This window comes from Delphinapterus leucas, chromosome 19, assembly GCF_059928025.1.
Source record: "Delphinapterus leucas isolate spDelLeu-1000000601 "Yukka" chromosome 19, BTC_Dleu_Yukka2, whole genome shotgun sequence".
Taxonomy (NCBI): domain Eukaryota; kingdom Metazoa; phylum Chordata; class Mammalia; order Artiodactyla; family Monodontidae; genus Delphinapterus; species Delphinapterus leucas.
The window spans coordinates 29,182,737-29,199,867 of NC_143147.1; the positions used below are offsets into that span (position 1 = coordinate 29,182,737).

Consider the following 17,131-nt stretch of genomic DNA (forward strand, 5'->3'; position numbering starts at 1 on the left):
GACCTGCACCTGGCCGCCCCCACCGGCGCCCCGCCCCGGGGCCGCCACCTGTGTGCCGGTGGGTGTGTCCCTCCACAGCTCCCTCCGGCAAAAGCCCCGCCCCCCGCCGTGTCGCCGCCGCGGCCGGGTGCGGGAGCGGGATCGAGGGCAGGGGCCGCTTCCCCTGGCCTGCCGTCCGCCAGGGGCGGGCTACTGAGCCCGGCGGGTGGTGTGCGGGCAAGGGTGGCCTCGCCGGGGCTGAGGGGCCGTGGCGACACGATGGTGGCTCCCAGTGGCTTCGGGCCAGCTGCTGTCGGGCAGGAGGGCCGGCCCGGGCTGCGGCCGGGCGGCGCCTAGCGCCGCGTGGGCGGACAGGGGCGATGCCCAAGGGACCGCGGGCCCCGGGCCCTGAAGCCTCCGGGGCCACGTCCCTGTGAGCGACGGGCCGGATCTTGGGCGGGGCGCCAAGCGCCGAAGGGTTCGCTGGGTCACGCCCGCCCTCGGCTGGGAGGGGGTGGCCAAACCCTCCGCCTCCGCCACCGCCCGGTACCCGAGACCTCCGTTCCCCCTGCCTGGGCGGGCGACGGGGTCCTGCCGGGGCGGGCTGACCGCCAGGCTGGCGGTGAGGCGCAAGCGCCAGCGAAAGTGGGCCTCAAGAGGCAGCCCGCCGTCCCCGTCCCGTCTACAGCCATACCACCCTGAACGCGCCCGATCTCGTCTGATCTCGGAAGCTAAGCAGGGTCGGGCCTGGTTAGTACTTGGATGGGAGACCGCCTGGGAATACCGGGTGCTGTAGGCTTTTTGCCTCCCGCTCCGCCTTCTCCTTGAACTCGCCCGCGGGCGGTGGCCGCCGGCTCCGCCCGCGCCGGGGCTCCGCTGCAGGCCCCGCCTCCTCAGGCCCCTCGCACCACGGCGCGCGCGCCGGAGGGGGCGCTCCCCGCCGGTCCGGCCCGCCAGGCGGCCAGAAGGCGGCCCAGGAAGGCAGCCGCACCCCAGATGCCCCCGGGGTGCCTGGCCCGGACCCAGGCTCCGCCGCGGGCCCGGTTGCCGTGCCTTCGGCCAGCGAGCCCGTCGACCTGCACTTGGCCGCCCCCACCGGCGCCCCGCCCCGGGGCCGCCACCTGTGTGCCGGTGGGTGTGTCCCTCCACAGCTCCCTCCGGCAAAAGCCCCGCCCCCGCCGTGTCGCCGCCGCGGCCGGGTGCGGGAGCGGGATCGAGGGCAGGGGCCGCTTCCCCGGGCCTGCCGGCCGCCAGGGGCGGGCTCCTGAGCTCGGCGGGTGGTGTGCGGGCAAGGGTGGCCTCGCCGGGGCTGAGGGGCCGTGGCGACACGATGGTGGCTCCCAGTGGCTTCGGGCCAGCTGCTGTCGGGCAGGAGGGCCGGCCCGGGCTGCGGCCGGGCGGCGCCTAGCGCCGCGTGGGCGGGCAGGGGCGATGCCCAAGGGACCGTGGGCCCCGGGCCCTGAAGCCTCCGGGGCCACGTCCCTGTGAGCGACGGGCGGGATCTTGGCGGGGCGCCAAGCGCCGAAGGGTTCGCTGGGTCACGCCCGCCCTCGGCTGGGAGGGGGTGGCCAAACCCTCCGCCTCCGCCACCGCCCGGTACCCGAGACCTCCGTTCCCCCTGCCTGGGCGGGCGACGGGGTCCTGCCGGGGCGGGCTGACCGCCAGGCTGTCGGTGAGGCGCAAGCGCCAGCGAAAGTGGGCCTCAAGAGGCAGCACGCCGTCCCCGCCCCCGTCTACGGCCATACCACCCTGAACGCGCCCGATCTCGTCTGATCTCGGAAGCTTAAGCAGGGTCGGGCCTGGTTAGTACTTGGATGGGAGACCGCCTGGGAATACCGGGTGCTGTAGGCTTTTTGCCTCCCGCTCCGCCTTCTCCTTTACTCGCCCGCGGGCGGTGGCCGCCGGCTCCGCCCGCGCCGGGGCCCCGCTGCAGGCCCCTCCTCCTCAGGCCCCTCCCACCACGGCGCACGCGCCGGAGGGGGCGCTCCCCGCCGGCCCGGCCCGCCAGGCGGCCAGAAGGCGGCCCTGGAAGGCAGCCGCACCCCAGACGCCCCCAGGGTGCCTGGCCCGGACCCAGGCTCCGCCGTGGGCCCGGTTGCCGTCCCTTCGGCCAGCGAGCCCCTCGACCTGCACCTGGCCGCCCCCTCCGGCGCCCCGCCCCGGGGCCGCCACCTGTGTGCCGGTGGGTGTGTCCCTCCACAGCTCCCTCCGGCAAAAGCCCCGCCCCCCGCCGTGTCGCCGCCGCGGCCGGGTGCGGGAGCGGGATCGAGGGCAGGGGCCTCTTCCCCGGGCCTGCCGGCCGCCAGGGGCGGGCTCCTGAGCTCGGCGGGTGGTGTGCGGGCAAGGGTGGCCTCGCCGGGGCTGAGGGGCCGTGGCGACACGATGGTGGCTCCCAGTGGTTTCGGGCCAGCTGCTGTCGGGCAGGAGGGCCGCCCCGGGCTGCGGCTGGGCGGCGCCTAGCGCCGCGTGGGCGGGCAGGGGCGATGCCCAAGGGACCGCGGGCCCCGGGCCCTGAAGCCTCCGGGGCCACGTCCCTGTGAGCGACGGGCCGGATCTTGGGCGGGGCGCCAAGCGCCGAAGGGTTCGCTGGGTCACGCCCGCCCTCGGCTGGGAGGGGGTGGCCAAACCCTCCGCCTCCGCCACCGCCCGGTACCCGAGACCTCCGTTCCCCCTGCCTGGGCGGGCGACGGGGTCCTGCCGGGGCGGGCTGACTGCCAGGCTGGCGGTGAGGCGCAAGCGCCAGCGAAAGTGGGCCTCAAGAGGCAGCCCGCCGTCCCCGTCCCGTCTACGGCCATACCACCCTGAACGCGCCCGATCTCGTCTGATCTCGGAAGCTAAGCAGGGTCGGGCCTGGTTAGTACTTGGATGGGAGACCGCCTGGGAATACCGGGTGCTGTAGGCTTTTTGCCTCCCGCTCCGCCTTCTCCTTTAACTCGCCCGCGGGCGGTGGCCGCCGGCTCCGCCCGCGCCGGGGCCCCGCTGCAGGCCCCGCCTCCTCAGGCCCCTCCCACCACGGCGCGCGCGCCGGAGGGGGCGCTCCCCGCCGGCCCGGCCCGCCAGGGGGCCAGAAGGCGGCCCTGGAAGGCAGCCGCACCCCAGACGCCCCCGGGGTGCCTGGCCCGGACCCAGGCTCCGCCGCGGGCCCGGTTGCCGTGCCTTCGGCCAGCGAGCCCGTCGACCTGCACCTGGCCGCCCCCACCGGCGCCCCGCCCCGGGGCCGCCACCTGTGTGCCGGTGGGTGTGTCCCTCCACAGCTCCCTCTGGCAAAAGCCCAGCCCCCGCCGTGTCGCCGCCGCGGCCGTGTGCGGGAGCGGGATCGAGGGCAGGGGCCGCTTCCCCGGGCCTGCCGGCCGCCAGGGGCGGGCTCCTGAGCTCGGCGGGTGGTGTGCGGGCAAGGGTGGCCTCGCCGGGGCTGTGGGGCCGTGGCGACACGATGGTGGCTCCCAGTGGCTTCGGGCCAGCTGCTGTCGGGCAGGAGGGCCGGCCCGGGATGCGGCCGGGCGGCGCCTAGCGCCGCGTGGTCGGGCAGGGGCGATGCCCAAGGGACCGCGGGCCCCGGGCCCTGAAGCCTCCGGGGCCACGTCCCTGTGAGCGACGGGCCGGATCTTGGGCGGGGCGCCAAGCGCCGAAGGGTTCGCTGGGTCACGCCCGCCCTCGGCTGGGAGGGGGTGGCCAAACCCTCCGCCTCCGCCACCGCCCGGTACCCGAGACCTCCGTTCCCCCTGCCTGGGCGGGCGACGGGGTCCTGCCGGGGCGGGCTGACCGCCAGGCTGGCGGTGAGGCGCAAGCGCCAGCGAAAGTGGGCCTCAAGAGGCAGCCCGCCGTCCCCGTCCCGTCTACGGCCATACCACCCTGAACGCGCCCGATCTCGTCTGATCTCGGAAGCTAAGCAGGGTCGGGCCTGGTTAGTACTTGGATGGGAGACCTCCTGGGAATACCGGGTGCTGTAGGCTTTTTGCCTCCCGCTCCGCCTTCTCCTTGAACTCGCCCGCGGGCGCTGGCCGCCGGCTCCGCCCGCGCCGGGGCTCCGCTGCAGGCCCCGCCTCCTCAGGCCCCTCGCACCACGGCGCGCGCGCCGGAGGGGGCGCTCCCCGCCGGCCCGGCCCGCCAGGCGGCCAGAAGGCGGCCCTGGAAGGCAGCCGCACCCCAGACGCCCCCGGGGTGCCTGGCCGGACCCAGGCTCCGCCGCGGGCCCGGTTGCCGTGCCTTCGGCCAGCGAGCCCGTCGACCTGCACCTGGCCGCCCCCACCGGCGCCCCGCCCCGGGGCCGCCACCTGTGTGCCGGTGGGTGTGTCCCTCCACAGCTCCCTCCGGCAAAAGCCCCGCCCCCGCCGTGTCGCCGCCGCGGCCGGGTGCGGGAGCGGGATCGAGAGCAGGGGCCGCTTCCCCGGGCCTGCCGGCCCCAGGGGCGGGCTCCTGAGCTCGGCGGGTGGTGTGCGGGCAAGGGTGGCCTCGCCGGGGCTGAGGGGCCGTGGCGACACGATGGTGGCTCCCAGTGGCTTCGGGCCAGCTGCTGTCGGGCAGGAGGGCCGGCCCGGGCTGCTGCCGGGCGGCGCCTAGCGCCGCGTGAGCGGGCAGGGGCGATGCCCAAGGGACCGCGGGCCCCGGGCCCTGAAGCCTCCGGGGCCACGTCCCTGTGAGCGACGGGCGGGATCTTGGCGGGGCGCCAAGCGCCGAAGTGTTCGCTGGGTCACGCCCGCCCTCGGCTGGGAGGGGGTGGCCAAACCCTCCGCCTCCGCCACCGCCCGGTACCCGAGACCTCCGTTCCCCCTGCCTGGGCGGGCGACGGGGTCCTGCCGGGGCGGGCTGACCGCCAGGCTGGCGGTGAGGCGCAAGCGCCAGCGAAAGTGGGCCTCAAGAGGCAGCCCGCCGTCCCCGCCCCCGTCTACGGCCATACCACCCTGAACGCGCCCGATCTCGTCTGATCTCGGAAGCTAAGCTGGGTCGGGCCTGGTTAGTACTTGGATGGGAGACCGCCTGGGAATACCGGGTGCTGTAGGCTTTTTGCCTCCCGCTCCGCCTTCTCCTTTAACTCGCCCGCGGGCGGTGGCCGCCGGCTCCGCCGGCGCCGGGGCCCCGCTGCAGGCCCCGCCTCCTCAGGCCCCTCCCACCACGGCGCGCGCGCCGGAGGGGGCGCTCCCCGCCGGCCCGGCCCGCCAGGCGGCCAGAAGGCGTCCCTGGAAGGCAGCCGCACCCCAGACGCCCCCGGGGTGCCTGGCCCGGACCCAGGCTCCGCCGCGGGCCCGGTTGCCGTCCCTTCGGCCAGCGAGCCCCTCGACCTGCACCTGGCCGCCCCCACCGGCGCCCCGCCCCGGGGCCGCCACCTGTGTGCCGGTGGGTGTGTCCCTCCACAGCTCCCTCCGGCAAAAGCCCCGCCCCCCGCCGTGTCGCCGCCGCGGCCGGGTGCGGGAGCGGGATCGAGGGCAGGGGCTGCTTCCCCGGGCCTGCCGGCCGCCAGGGGCGGGCTCCTGAGCCCGGCAGGTGGTGTGCGGGCAAGGGTGGCCTCGCCGGGGCTGAGGGGCCGTGGCGACACGATGGTGGCTCCCAGTGGCTTCGGGCCAGCTGCTGTCGGGCAGGAGGGCCGGCCCGGGTTGCGGCTGGGCGGCGCCTAGCGCCGCGTGGGCGGGCAGGGGCGATGCCCAAGGGACCGCGGGCCCCGGGCACTGAAGCCTCCGGGGCCACGTCCCTGTGAGCGACGGGCGGGATCTTGGCGGGGCGCCAAGCGCCGAAGGGTTCGCTGGGTCACGCCCGCCCTCGGCTGGGAGGGGGTGGCCAAACCCTCCGCCTCCGCCACCGCCCGGTACCCGAGACCTCCGTTCCCCCTGCCTGGGCGGGCGACGGGGTCCTGCCGGGGCGGGCTGACCGCCAGGCTGGCGGTGAGGCGCAAGCGCCAGCGAAAGTGGGCCTCAAGAGGCAGCCCGCCGTCCCCGCCCCCGTCTACGGCCATACCACCCTGAACGCGCCCGATCTCGTCTGATCTCGGAAGCTAAGCAGGGTCGGGCCTGGTTAGTACTTGGATGGGAGACCGCCTGGGAATACCGGGTGCTGTAGGATTTTTGCCTCCCGCTCCGCCTTCTCCTTTAAATCGCCCGCGGGCGGTGGACGCCGGCTCCGCCCGCGCCGGGGCCCCGCTGCAGGCCCCGCCTCCTCAGGCCCCTCCCACCACGGCGCGCGCGCCGGAGGGGGCGCTCCCCGCCAGCACGGCCCGCCAGGCAGCCAGAAGGCGGCCCTGGAAGGCAGCCGCACCCCAGACGCCCCCGGGGTGCCTGGCCCGGACCCAGGCTCCGCCGCGGGCCCGGTTGCCGTGCCTTCGGCCAGCGAGCCCGTCGACCTGCACCTGGCCGCCCCCACCGGCGCCCCGCCCCGGGGCCGCCACCTGTGTGCCGGTGGGTGTGTCCCTCCACAGCTCCCTCTGGCAAAAGCCCAGCCCCCGCCGTGTCGCCGCCGCGGCCGTGTGCGGGAGCGGGATCGAGGGCAGGGGCCGCTTCCCCGGGCCTGCCGGCCGCCAGGGGCGGGCTCCTGAGCTCGGCGGGTGGTGTGCGGGCAAGGGTGGCCTCGCCGGGGCTGTGGGGCCGTGGCGACACGATGGTGGCTCCCAGTGGCTTCGGGCCAGCTGCTGTCGGGCAGGAGGGCCGGCCCGGGATGCGGCCGGGCGGCGCCTAGCGCCGCGTGGTCGGGCAGGGGCGATGCCCAAGGGACCGCGGGCCCCGGGCCCTGAAGCCTCCGGGGCCACGTCCCTGTGAGCGACGGGCCGGATCTTGGGCGGGGCGCCAAGCGCCGAAGGGTTCGCTGGGTCACGCCCGCCCTCGGCTGGGAGGGGGTGGCCAAACCCTCCGCCTCCGCCACCGCCCGGTACCCGAGACCTCCGTTCCCCCTGCCTGGGCGGGCGACGGGGTCCTGCCGGGGCGGGCTGACCGCCAGGCTGGCGGTGAGGCGCAAGCGCCAGCGAAAGTGGGCCTCAAGAGGCAGCCCGCCGTCCCCGTCCCGTCTACGGCCATACCACCCTGAACGCGCCCGATCTCGTCTGATCTCGGAAGCTAAGCAGGGTCGGGCCTGGTTAGTACTTGGATGGGAGACCTCCTGGGAATACCGGGTGCTGTAGGCTTTTTGCCTCCCGCTCCGCCTTCTCCTTGAACTCGCCCGCGGGCGCTGGCCGCCGGCTCCGCCCGCGCCGGGGCTCCGCTGCAGGCCCCGCCTCCTCAGGCCCCTCGCACCACGGCGCGCGCGCCGGAGGGGGCGCTCCCCGCCGGCCCGGCCCGCCAGGCGGCCAGAAGGCGGCCCTGGAAGGCAGCCGCACCCCAGACGCCCCCGGGGTGCCTGGCCCGGACCCAGGCTCCGCCGCGGGCCCGGTTGCCGTGCCTTCGGCCAGCGAGCCCGTCGACCTGCACCTGGCCGCCCCCACCGGCGCCCCGCCCCGGGGCCGCCACCTGTGTGCCGGTGGGTGTGTCCCTCCACAGCTCCCTCCGGCAAAAGCCCCGCCCCCGCCGTGTCGCCGCCGCGGCCGGGTGCGGGAGCGGGATCGAGAGCAGGGGCCGCTTCCCCGGGCCTGCCGGCCCCAGGGGCGGGCTCCTGAGCTCGGCGGGTGGTGTGCGGGCAAGGGTGGCCTCGCCGGGGCTGAGGGGCCGTGGCGACACGATGGTGGCTCCCAGTGGCTTCGGGCCAGCTGCTGTCGGGCAGGAGGGCCGGCCCGGGCTGCGGCCGGGCGGCGCCTAGCGCCGCGTGAGCGGGCAGGGGCGATGCCCAAGGGACCGCGGGCCCCGGGCCCTGAAGCCTCCGGGGCCACGTCCCTGTGAGCGACGGGCGGGATCTTGGCGGGGCGCCAAGCGCCGAAGTGTTCGCTGGGTCACGCCCACCCTCGGCTGGGAGGGGGTGGCCAAACCCTCCGCCTCCGCCACCGCCCGGTACCCGAGACCTCCGTTCCCCCTGCCTGGGCGGGCGACGGGGTCCTGCCGGGGCGGGCTGACCGCCAGGCTGGCGGTGAGGCGCAAGCGCCAGCGAAAGTGGGCCTCAAGAGGCAGCCCGCCGTCCCCGCCCCCGTCTACGGCCATACCACCCTGAACGCGCCCGATCTCGTCTGATCTCGGAAGCTAAGCAGGGTCGGGCCTGGTTAGTACTTGGATGGGAGACCGCCTGGGAATACCGGGTGCTGTAGGCTTTTTGCCTCCCGCTCCGCCTTCTCCTTTAACTCGCCCGCGGGCGGTGGCCGCCGGCTCCGCCGGCGCCGGGGCCCCGCTGCAGGCCCCGCCTCCTCAGGCCCCTCCCACCACGGCGCGCGCGCCGGAGGGGGCGCTCCCCGCCGGCCCGGCCCGCCAGGCGGCCAGAAGGCGGCCCTGGAAGGCAGCCGCACCCCAGACGCCCCCGGGGTGCCTGGCCCGGACCCAGGCTCCGCCGCGGGCCCGGTTGCCGTCCCTTCGGCCAGCGAGCCCCTCGACCTGCACCTGGCCGCCCCCACCGGCGCCCCGCCCCGGGGCCGCCACCTGTGTGCCGGTGGGTGTGTCCCTCCACAGCTCCCTCCGGCAAAAGCCCCGCCCCCCGCCGTGTCGCCGCCGCGGCCGGGTGCGGGAGCGGGATCGAGGGCAGGGGCTGCTTCCCCGGGCCTGCCGGCCGCCAGGGGCGGGCTCCTGAGCCCGGCAGGTGGTGTGCGGGCAAGGGTGGCCTCGCCGGGGCTGAGGGGCCGTGGCGACACGATGGTGGCTCCCAGTGGCTTCGGGCCAGCTGCTGTCGGGCAGGAGGGCCGGCCCGGGTTGCGGCTGGGCGGCGCCTAGCGCCGCGTGGGCGGGCAGGGGCGATGCCCAAGGGACCGCGGGCCCCGGGCACTGAAGCCTCCGGGGCCACGTCCCTGTGAGCGACGGGCGGGATCTTGGCGGGGCGCCAAGCGCCGAAGGGTTCGCTGGGTCACGCCCGCCCTCGGCTGGGAGGGGGTGGCCAAACCCTCCGCCTCCGCCACCGCCCGGTACCCGAGACCTCCGTTCCCCCTGCCTGGGCGGGCGACGGGGTCCTGCCGGGGCGGGCTGACCGCCAGGCTGGCGGTGAGGCGCAAGCGCCAGCGAAAGTGGGCCTCAAGAGGCAGCCCGCCGTCCCCGCCCCCGTCTACGGCCATACTACCCTGAACGCGCCCGATCTCGTCTGATCTCGGAAACTAAGCAGGGTCGGGCCTGGTTAGTACTTGGATGGGAGACCGCCTGGGAATACCGGGTGCTGTAGGCTTTTTGCCTCCCGCTCCGCCTTCTCCTTTAACTCGCCCGCGGGCGGTGGCCGCCGGCTCCGCCCGCGCCGGGGCCCCGCTGCAGGCCCCGCCTCCTCAGGCCCCTCCCACCACGGCACGCGCGCCGGAGGGGGCGCTCCCCGCCGGCCCGGCCCGCCAGGCGGCCAGAAGGCGGCCCTGGAAGGCAGCCGCACCCCAGACGCCCCCGGGGTGCCTGGCCCGGACCCAGGCTCCGCCGCGGGCCCGGTTGCCGTCCCTTCGGCCAGCGAGCCCGTCGACCTGCACCTGGCCGCCCCCACCGGCGCCCCGCCCCGGGGCCGCCACCTGTGTGCCGGTGGCTGTGTCCCTCCACAGCTCCCTCCGGCAAAAGCCCCGCCCCCCGCCGTGTCGCCGCCGCTGCCAGGTGCGGGAGCGGGATCGAGGGCAGGGGCCGCTTCCCCGGGCCTGCCGGCCGCCAGGGGCGGGCTCCTGAGCTCGGCGGGTGGTGTGCAGGCAAGGGTGGCCTCGCCGGGGCTGAGGGGCCGTGGCGACACGATGGTGGCTCCCAGTGGCTTCGGGCCAGCTGCTGTCGGGCAGGAGGGCCGGCCCGGGTTGCGGCTGGGCGGCGCCTAGCGCCGCGTGGGCGGGCAGGGGCGATGCCCAAGGGACCGCGGGCCCCGGGCACTGAAGCCTCCGGGGCCACGTCCCTGTGAGCGACGGGCGGGATCTTGGCGGGGCGCCAAGCGCCGAAGGGTTCGCTGGGTCACGCCCGCCCTCGGCTGGGAGGGGGTGGCCAAACCCTCCGCCTCCGCCACCGCCCGGTACCCGAGACCTCCGTTCCCCCTGCCTGGGCGGGCGACGGGGTCCTGCCGGGGCGGGCTGACCGCCAGGCTGGCGGTGAGGCGCAAGCGCCAGCGAAAGTGGGCCTCAAGAGGCAGCCCGCCGTCCCCGCCCCCGTCTACGGCCATACTACCCTGAACGCGCCCGATCTCGTCTGATCTCGGAAGCTAAGCAGGGTCGGGCCTGGTTAGTACTTGGATGGGAGACCGCCTGGGAATACCGGGTGCTGTAGGCTTTTTGCCTCCCGCTCCGCCTTCTCCTTTAAATCGCCCGCGGGCGGTGGCCGCCGGCTCCGCCCGCGCCGGGGCCCCGCTGCAGGCCCCGCCTCCTCAGGCCCCTCCCACCACGGCACGCGCGCCGGAGGGGGCGCTCCCCGCCGGCCCGGCCCGCCAGGCGGCAAGAAGGCGGCCCTGGAAGGCAGCCGCACCCCAGACGCCCCCGGGGTGCCTGGCCCGGACCCAGGCTCCGCCGCGGGCCCGGTTGCCGTCCCTTCGGCCAGCGAGCCCGTCGACCTGCACCTGGCCGCCCCCACCGGCGCCCCGCCCCGGGGCCGCCACCTGTGTGCCGGTGGGTGTGTCCCTCCACAGCTCCCTCCGGCAAAAGCCCCGCCCCCCGCCGTGTCGCCGCCGCTGCCGGGTGCGGGAGCGGGATCGAGGGCAGGGGCCGCTTCCCCGGGCCTGCCGGCCGCCAGGGGCGGGCTCCTGAGCTCGGCGGGTGGTGTGCGGGCAAGGGTGGCCTCGCCGGGGCTGAGGGGCCGTGGCGACACGATGGTGGCTCCCAGTGGCTTCGTGCCAGCTGCTGTCGGGCAGGAGGGCCGGCCCGGGCTGCGGCTGGGCGGCGCCTAGCGCCGCGTGGGCGGGCAGGGGCGATGCCCAAGGGACCGCGGGCCCCGGGCCCTGAAGCCTCCGGGGCCACGTCCCTGTGAGCGACGGGCCGGATCTTGGGCGGGGCGCCTAGCGCCGAAGGGTTCGCTGGGTCACGCCCGCCCTCGGCTGGGAGGGGGTGGCCAAACCCTCCGCCTCCGCCACCGCCCGGTACCCGAGACCTCCGTTCCCCCTGCCTGGGCGGGCGACGGGGTCCTGCCGGGGCGGGCTGACCGCCAGGCTGGCGGTGAGGCGCAAGCGCCAGCGAAAGTGGGCCTCAAGAGGCAGCCCGCCGTCCCCGCCCCCGTCTACGGCCATACCACCCTGAACGCGCCCGATCTCGTCTGATCTCGGAAGCTAAGCAGGGTCGGGCCTGGTTAGTACTTGGATGGGAGACCGCCTGGGAATACCGGGTGCTGTAGGATTTTTGCCTCCCGCTCCGCCTTCTCCTTTAAATCGCCCGCGGGCGGTGGACGCCGGCTCCGCCCGCGCCGGGGCCCCGCTGCAGGCCCCGCCTCCTCAGGCCCCTCCCACCACGGCGCGCGCGCCGGAGGGGGCGCTCCCCGCCAGCCCGGCCCGCCAGGCGGCCAGAAGGCGGCCCTGGAAGGCAGCCGCACCCCAGACGCCCCCGGGGTGCCTGGCCCGGACCCAGGCTCCGCCGCGGGCCCGGTTGCCGTGCCTTCGGCCAGCGAGCCCGTCGACCTGCACCTGGCCGCCCCCACCGGCGCCCCGCCCCGGGGCCGCCACCTGTGTGCCGGTGGGTGTGTCCCTCCACAGCTCCCTCTGGCAAAAGCCCAGCCCCCGCCGTGTCGCCGCCGCGGCCGTGTGCGGGAGCGGGATCGAGGGCAGGGGCCGCTTCCCCGGGCCTGCCGGCCGCCAGGGGCGGGCTCCTGAGCTCGGCGGGTGGTGTGCGGGCAAGGGTGGCCTCGCCGGGGCTGTGGGGCCGTGGCGACACGATGGTGGCTCCCAGTGGCTTCGGGCCAGCTGCTGTCGGGCAGGAGGGCCGGCCCGGGATGCGGCCGGGCGGCGCCTAGCGCCGCGTGGTCGGGCAGGGGCGATGCCCAAGGGACCGCGGGCCCCGGGCCCTGAAGCCTCCGGGGCCACGTCCCTGTGGGCGACGGGCCGGATCTTGGGCGGGGCGCCAAGCGCCGAAGGGTTCGCTGGGTCACGCCCGCCCTCGGCTGGGAGGGGGTGGCCAAACCCTCCGCCTCCGCCACCGCCCGGTACCCGAGACCTCCGTTCCCCCTGCCTGGGCGGGCGACGGGGTCCTGCCGGGGCGGGCTGACCGCCAGGCTGGCGGTGAGGCGCAAGCGCCAGCGAAAGTGGGCCTCAAGAGGCAGCCCGCCGTCCCCGTCCCGTCTACGGCCATACCACCCTGAACGCGCCCGATCTCGTCTGATCTCGGAAGCTAAGCAGGGTCGGGCCTGGTTAGTACTTGGATGGGAGACCTCCTGGGAATACCGGGTGCTGTAGGCTTTTTGCCTCCCGCTCCGCCTTCTCCTTGAACTCGCCCGCGGGCGCTGGCCGCCGGCTCCGCCCGCGCCGGGGCTCCGCTGCAGGCCCCGCCTCCTCAGGCCCCTCGCACCACGGCGCGCGCGCCGGAGGGGGCGCTCCCCGCCGGCCCGGCCCGCCAGGCGGCCAGAAGGCGGCCCTGGAAGGCAGCCGCACCCCAGACGCCCCCGGGGTGCCTGGCCCGGACCCAGGCTCCGCCGCGGGCCCGGTTGCCGTGCCTTCGGCCAGCGAGCCCGTCGACCTGCACCTGGCCGCCCCCACCGGCGCCCCGCCCCGGGGCCGCCACCTGTGTGCCGGTGGGTGTGTCCCTCCACAGCTCCCTCCGGCAAAAGCCCCGCCCCCGCCGTGTCGCCGCCGCGGCCGGGTGCGGGAGCGGGATCGAGAGCAGGGGCCGCTTCCCCGGGCCTGCCGGCCCCAGGGGCGGGCTCCTGAGCTCGGCGGGTGGTGTGCGGGCAAGGGTGGCCTCGCCGGGGCTGAGGGGCCGTGGCGACACGATGGTGGCTCCCAGTGGCTTCGGGCCAGCTGCTGTCGGGCAGGAGGGCCGGCCCGGGCTGCGGCCGGGCGGCGCCTAGCGCCGCGTGAGCGGGCAGGGGCGATGCCCAAGGGACCGCGGGCCCCGGGCCCTGAAGCCTCCGGGGCCACGTCCCTGTGAGCGACGGGCGGGATCTTGGCGGGGCGCCAAGCGCCGAAGTGTTCGCTGGGTCACGCCCGCCCTCGGCTGGGAGGGGGTGGCCAAACCCTCCGCCTCCGCCACCGCCCGGTACCCGAGACCTCCGTTCCCCCTGCCTGGGCGGGCGACGGGGTCCTGCCGGGGCGGGCTGACCGCCAGGCTGGCGGTGAGGCGCAAGCGCCAGCGAAAGTGGGCCTCAAGAGGCAGCCCGCCGTCCCCGCCCCCGTCTACGGCCATACCACCCTGAACGCGCCCGATCTCGTCTGATCTCGGAAGCTAAGCAGGGTCGGGCCTGGTTAGTACTTGGATGGGAGACCGCCTGGGAATACCGGGTGCTGTAGGCTTTTTGCCTCCCGCTCCGCCTTCTCCTTTAACTCGCCCGCGGGCGGTGGCCGCCGGCTCCGCCGGCGCCGGGGCCCCGCTGCAGGCCCCGCCTCCTCAGGCCCCTCCCACCACGGCGCGCGCGCCGGAGGGGGCGCTCCCCGCCGGCCCGGCCCGCCAGGCGGCCAGAAGGCGGCCCTGGAAGGCAGCCGCACCCCAGACGCCCCCGGGGTGCCTGGCCCGGACCCAGGCTCCGCCGCGGGCCCGGTTGCCGTGCCTTCGGCCAGCGAGCCCGTCGACCTGCACCTGGCCGCCCCCACCGGCGCCCCGCCCCGGGGCCGCCACCTGTGTGCCGGTGGGTGTGTCCCTCCACAGCTCCCTCCGGCAAAAGCCCCGCCCCCGCCGTGTCGCCGCCGCGGCCGGGTGCGGGAGCGGGATCGAGAGCAGGGGCCGCTTCCCCGGGCCTGCCGGCCCCAGGGGCGGGCTCCTGAGCTCGGCGGGTGGTGTGCGGGCAAGGGTGGCCTCGCCGGGGCTGAGGGGCCGTGGCGACACGATGGTGGCTCCCAGTGGCTTCGGGCCAGCTGCTGTCGGGCAGGAGGGCCGGCCCGGGCTGCGGCCGGGCGGCGCCTAGCGCCGCGTGAGCGGGCAGGGGCGATGCCCAAGGGACCGCGGGCCCCGGGCCCTGAAGCCTCCGGGGCCACGTCCCTGTGAGCGACGGGCGGGATCTTGGCGGGGCGCCAAGCGCCGAAGTGTTCGCTGGGTCACGCCCACCCTCGGCTGGGAGGGGGTGGCCAAACCCTCCGCCTCCGCCACCGCCCGGTACCCGAGACCTCCGTTCCCCCTGCCTGGGCGGGCGACGGGGTCCTGCCGGGGCGGGCTGACCGCCAGGCTGGCGGTGAGGCGCAAGCGCCAGCGAAAGTGGGCCTCAAGAGGCAGCCCGCCGTCCCCGCCCCCGTCTACGGCCATACCACCCTGAACGCGCCCGATCTCGTCTGATCTCGGAAGCTAAGCAGGGTCGGGCCTGGTTAGTACTTGGATGGGAGACCGCCTGGGAATACCGGGTGCTGTAGGCTTTTTGCCTCCCGCTCCGCCTTCTCCTTTAACTCGCCCGCGGGCGGTGGCCGCCGGCTCCGCCGGCGCCGGGGCCCCGCTGCAGGCCCCGCCTCCTCAGGCCCCTCCCACCACGGCGCGCGCGCCGGAGGGGGCGCTCCCCGCCGGCCCGGCCCGCCAGGCGGCCAGAAGGCGGCCCTGGAAGGCAGCCGCACCCCAGACGCCCCCGGGGTGCCTGGCCCGGACCCAGGCTCCGCCGCGGGCCCGGTTGCCGTCCCTTCGGCCAGCGAGCCCCTCGACCTGCACCTGGCCGCCCCCACCGGCGCCCCGCCCCGGGGCCGCCACCTGTGTGCCGGTGGGTGTGTCCCTCCACAGCTCCCTCCGGCAAAAGCCCCGCCCCCCGCCGTGTCGCCGCCGCGGCCGGGTGCGGGAGCGGGATCGAGGGCAGGGGCTGCTTCCCCGGGCCTGCCGGCCGCCAGGGGCGGGCTCCTGAGCCCGGCAGGTGGTGTGCGGGCAAGGGTGGCCTCGCCGGGGCTGAGGGGCCGTGGCGACACGATGGTGGCTCCCAGTGGCTTCGGGCCAGCTGCTGTCGGGCAGGAGGGCCGGCCCGGGTTGCGGCTGGGCGGCGCCTAGCGCCGCGTGGGCGGGCAGGGGCGATGCCCAAGGGACCGCGGGCCCCGGGCACTGAAGCCTCCGGGGCCACGTCCCTGTGAGCGACGGGCGGGATCTTGGCGGGGCGCCAAGCGCCGAAGGGTTCGCTGGGTCACGCCCGCCCTCGGCTGGGAGGGGGTGGCCAAACCCTCCGCCTCCGCCACCGCCCGGTACCCGAGACCTCCGTTCCCCCTGCCTGGGCGGGCGGCGGGGTCCTGCCGGGGCGGGCTGACCGCCAGGCTGGCGGTGAGGCGCAAGCGCCAGCGAAAGTGGGCCTCAAGAGGCAGCCCGCCGTCCCCGCCCCCGTCTACGGCCATACTACCCTGAACGCGCCCGATCTCGTCTGATCTCGGAAACTAAGCAGGGTCGGGCCTGGTTAGTACTTGGATGGGAGACCGCCTGGGAATACCGGGTGCTGTAGGCTTTTTGCCTCCCGCTCCGCCTTCTCCTTTAACTCGCCCGCGGGCGGTGGCCGCCGGCTCCGCCCGCGCCGGGGCCCCGCTGCAGGCCCCGCCTCCTCAGGCCCCTCCCACCACGGCACGCGCGCCGGAGGGGGCGCTCCCCGCCGGCCCGGCCCGCCAGGCGGCCAGAAGGCGGCCCTGGAAGGCAGCCGCACCCCAGACGCCCCCGGGGTGCCTGGCCCGGACCCAGGCTCCGCCGCGGGCCCGGTTGCCGTCCCTTCGGCCAGCGAGCCCGTCGACCTGCACCTGGCCGCCCCCACCGGCGCCCCGCCCCGGGGCCGCCACCTGTGTGCCGGTGGCTGTGTCCCTCCACAGCTCCCTCCGGCAAAAGCCCCGCCCCCCGCCGTGTCGCCGCCGCTGCCAGGTGCGGGAGCGGGATCGAGGGCAGGGGCCGCTTCCCCGGGCCTGCCGGCCGCCAGGGGCGGGCTCCTGAGCTCGGCGGGTGGTGTGCGGGCAAGGGTGGCCTCGCCGGGGCTGAGGGGCCGTGGCGACACGATGGTGGCTCCCAGTGGCTTCGGGCCAGCTGCTGTCGGGCAGGAGGGCCGGCCCGGGTTGCGGCTGGGCGGCGCCTAGCGCCGCGTGGGCGGGCAGGGGCGATGCCCAAGGGACCGCGGGCCCCGGGCACTGAAGCCTCCGGGGCCACGTCCCTGTGAGCGACGGGCGGGATCTTGGCGGGGCGCCAAGCGCCGAAGGGTTCGCTGGGTCACGCCCGCCCTCGGCTGGGAGGGGGTGGCCAAACCCTCCGCCTCCGCCACCGCCCGGTACCCGAGACCTCCGTTCCCCCTGCCTGGGCGGGCGACGGGGTCCTGCCGGGGCGGGCTGACCGCCAGGCTGGCGGTGAGGCGCAAGCGCCAGCGAAAGTGGGCCTCAAGAGGCAGCCCGCCGTCCCCGCCCCCGTCTACGGCCATACTACCCTGAACGCGCCCGATCTCGTCTGATCTCGGAAGCTAAGCAGGGTCGGGCCTGGTTAGTACTTGGATGGGAGACCGCCTGGGAATACCGGGTGCTGTAGGCTTTTTGCCTCCCGCTCCGCCTTCTCCTTTAAATCGCCCGCGGGCGGTGGCCGCCGGCTCCGCCCGCGCCGGGGCCCCGCTGCAGGCCCCGCCTCCTCAGGCCCCTCCCACCACGGCACGCGCGCCGGAGGGGGCGCTCCCCGCCGGCCCGGCCCGCCAGGCGGCAAGAAGGCGGCCCTGGAAGGCAGCCGCACCCCAGACGCCCCCGGGGTGCCTGGCCCGGACCCAGGCTCCGCCGCGGGCCCGGTTGCCGTCCCTTCGGCCAGCGAGCCCGTCGACCTGCACCTGGCCGCCCCCACCGGCGCCCCGCCCCGGGGCCGCCACCTGTGTGCCGGTGGGTGTGTCCCTCCACAGCTCCCTCCGGCAAAAGCCCCGCCCCCCGCCGTGTCGCCGCCGCTGCCGGGTGCGGGAGCGGGATCGAGGGCAGGGGCCGCTTCCCCGGGCCTGCCGGCCGCCAGGGGCGGGCTCCTGAGCTCGGCGGGTGGTGTGCGGGCAAGGGTGGCCTCGCCGGGGCTGAGGGGCCGTGGCGACACGATGGTGGCTCCCAGTGGCTTCGTGCCAGCTGCTGTCGGGCAGGAGGGCCGGCC

General features: G+C 77.0%; 16 non-coding genes across 16 annotated transcripts; all 16 read left to right on the top strand.

Annotated features, from left to right (window-relative positions):
• Positions 1-659: 659 nt before the first annotated feature.
• Positions 660-778, top strand: LOC149745830 (5S ribosomal RNA). Its single transcript, XR_016389647.1, has one exon. It is a non-coding gene; the product is annotated as a 5S ribosomal RNA (ribosomal RNA).
• A 932-nt stretch (positions 779-1,710) lies between these two features.
• LOC149745831 (5S ribosomal RNA) lies at positions 1,711-1,830 on the top strand. Its single transcript, XR_016390330.1, has one exon. It is a non-coding gene; the product is annotated as a 5S ribosomal RNA (ribosomal RNA).
• A 932-nt stretch (positions 1,831-2,762) lies between these two features.
• Positions 2,763-2,881, top strand: LOC149745832 (5S ribosomal RNA). Its single transcript, XR_016389141.1, has one exon. It is a non-coding gene; the product is annotated as a 5S ribosomal RNA (ribosomal RNA).
• A 932-nt stretch (positions 2,882-3,813) lies between these two features.
• Positions 3,814-3,932, top strand: LOC149745833 (5S ribosomal RNA). Its single transcript, XR_016389230.1, has one exon. It is a non-coding gene; the product is annotated as a 5S ribosomal RNA (ribosomal RNA).
• Positions 3,933-4,862: 930 nt separating this feature from the next.
• LOC149745834 (5S ribosomal RNA) lies at positions 4,863-4,981 on the top strand. The gene has a single exon (XR_016389893.1). It is a non-coding gene; the product is annotated as a 5S ribosomal RNA (ribosomal RNA).
• A 933-nt stretch (positions 4,982-5,914) lies between these two features.
• LOC149745835 (5S ribosomal RNA) lies at positions 5,915-6,033 on the top strand. Its single transcript, XR_016389946.1, has one exon. It is a non-coding gene; the product is annotated as a 5S ribosomal RNA (ribosomal RNA).
• A 932-nt stretch (positions 6,034-6,965) lies between these two features.
• LOC149745836 (5S ribosomal RNA) lies at positions 6,966-7,084 on the top strand. Its single transcript, XR_016389241.1, has one exon. It is a non-coding gene; the product is annotated as a 5S ribosomal RNA (ribosomal RNA).
• A 931-nt stretch (positions 7,085-8,015) lies between these two features.
• LOC149745837 (5S ribosomal RNA) lies at positions 8,016-8,134 on the top strand. The gene has a single exon (XR_016389142.1). It is a non-coding gene; the product is annotated as a 5S ribosomal RNA (ribosomal RNA).
• Positions 8,135-9,067: 933 nt separating this feature from the next.
• LOC149745838 (5S ribosomal RNA) lies at positions 9,068-9,186 on the top strand. Its single transcript, XR_016390257.1, has one exon. It is a non-coding gene; the product is annotated as a 5S ribosomal RNA (ribosomal RNA).
• A 933-nt stretch (positions 9,187-10,119) lies between these two features.
• LOC149745839 (5S ribosomal RNA) lies at positions 10,120-10,238 on the top strand. The gene has a single exon (XR_016389860.1). It is a non-coding gene; the product is annotated as a 5S ribosomal RNA (ribosomal RNA).
• Positions 10,239-11,172: 934 nt separating this feature from the next.
• Positions 11,173-11,291, top strand: LOC149745840 (5S ribosomal RNA). The gene has a single exon (XR_016389947.1). It is a non-coding gene; the product is annotated as a 5S ribosomal RNA (ribosomal RNA).
• Positions 11,292-12,223: 932 nt separating this feature from the next.
• On the top strand, positions 12,224-12,342 carry LOC149745841 (5S ribosomal RNA). Its single transcript, XR_016389252.1, has one exon. It is a non-coding gene; the product is annotated as a 5S ribosomal RNA (ribosomal RNA).
• A 931-nt stretch (positions 12,343-13,273) lies between these two features.
• LOC149745842 (5S ribosomal RNA) lies at positions 13,274-13,392 on the top strand. Its single transcript, XR_016389143.1, has one exon. It is a non-coding gene; the product is annotated as a 5S ribosomal RNA (ribosomal RNA).
• A 931-nt stretch (positions 13,393-14,323) lies between these two features.
• LOC149745843 (5S ribosomal RNA) lies at positions 14,324-14,442 on the top strand. Its single transcript, XR_016389144.1, has one exon. It is a non-coding gene; the product is annotated as a 5S ribosomal RNA (ribosomal RNA).
• A 933-nt stretch (positions 14,443-15,375) lies between these two features.
• On the top strand, positions 15,376-15,494 carry LOC149745844 (5S ribosomal RNA). Its single transcript, XR_016390258.1, has one exon. It is a non-coding gene; the product is annotated as a 5S ribosomal RNA (ribosomal RNA).
• Positions 15,495-16,427: 933 nt separating this feature from the next.
• On the top strand, positions 16,428-16,546 carry LOC149745845 (5S ribosomal RNA). Its single transcript, XR_016389862.1, has one exon. It is a non-coding gene; the product is annotated as a 5S ribosomal RNA (ribosomal RNA).
• The last annotated feature ends 585 nt before the right edge of the window (positions 16,547-17,131 follow it).